The 974-nt window shown below is 58.1% G+C and overlaps 1 protein-coding gene across 8 annotated transcripts in view; it reads right to left on the reverse strand.

Moving 5' to 3' along the window:
* The window catches only part of PTPN20 (protein tyrosine phosphatase non-receptor type 20), a 123,684-nt gene extending 122,839 nt beyond the window's left edge, over positions 1–845 (reverse strand). For 6 of the 8 annotated variants that reach the window (XR_007145485.1, XM_047826228.1, XM_047826227.1 and 3 more), the window contains exons 1-2: positions 808–832; positions 407–487 (exon numbers count right to left, since the gene is read on the reverse strand). The gene's annotated coding sequence lies outside the window, so the exon portion shown is untranslated. Of the gene's footprint in view, positions 1–406; positions 488–807 lie in introns of those variants that run through there. The other 2 variants (XM_047826223.1, XM_047826224.1) reach the window with 2 other exon arrangements.
* Positions 846–974: the final 129 nt, after the last annotated feature.

The following is a 974-nucleotide window of genomic DNA, read 5'->3' on the forward strand; positions in this document are numbered from 1 at the left end:
ATATTCAAAACATTAATTCTTGGTTCCACCTCTTCCAAAAATGAAACCTACACCCCACCTACATTTTTCCCCACCTCATTAAACAGCAAGGCAAAAGAGTAGGCGAGGCAAAAACCCAGGACGCAGCCTTGACTAGCTATCTTCCCCCCTGGACTATAACTCCATCAAAGCAGGGGCCCTTCCTATCTTGTTCATGTATATTCCCAACTTCGAGAGCAGTGCCTGGCACACAGGAGGTGTTCAAAACTAGCTGTTGAATTAACTGATGAATCAATGCTCTGTTTCTTGCTAGGCCCCTCAACCCTCATTGGTCCTTGAGTGAGACTGGAGTTCTGGCCTCGAAACCTCCCCAGCCCAGGCCAGCGAGGACCATACCATGTCTTAGTATCTGATTATGGCTTCTTACCAATCATATCGGCTCCATGCTTCTCAATGAGAGTTCAAGGCCTTTCTTTACCACAGAGCCAAAGTGTTTCCTGCCCCAAACCTGTCACACACACAGGAACCACAACACATGTCACAGTACAGCTGGACATCACACTACGCAGGCTGAGTCTCCGCCCCCCCTCCCCCCCACCCCCCCCCCCCCCCGCCTCCTTGGCTTCTCTTTGCCCAGGGCCTGCCCAAAACCAGCACTTGCAGGCCTCCTGGGGACTGGGGCCACAACACACTCCTTCTGCCCCTGGGCATCAAAGGCATCTTCCTCTCCGGGCCACCGAGTGAGCCCAAGTCGGCCCTCTCACGCTGCTGCGCAGCAGCCTCCCCCACCCTCCCCGCTGCCACTTGGCCCCAGCCACCATTCCTCACCTGGCCTGCCCCGCCCTGCCTGGCACCAACCGCCCCCTGCCCGCCCCCAGCCCGCCTTGCCAGTTGAGTTCTCGCGGGAGCCCGCAGACCCAATCCCAGCCACGCCTGCGAGCCTGCGCACTGGAGCCTCACCCTGCGCCACCGCCCTCTGCTGGCCTGGCTGGAGC

The sequence above is a fragment of the Prionailurus viverrinus genome, chromosome D2 (genome assembly GCF_022837055.1).
Source record: "Prionailurus viverrinus isolate Anna chromosome D2, UM_Priviv_1.0, whole genome shotgun sequence".
Lineage (NCBI taxonomy): Eukaryota > Metazoa > Chordata > Mammalia > Carnivora > Felidae > Prionailurus > Prionailurus viverrinus.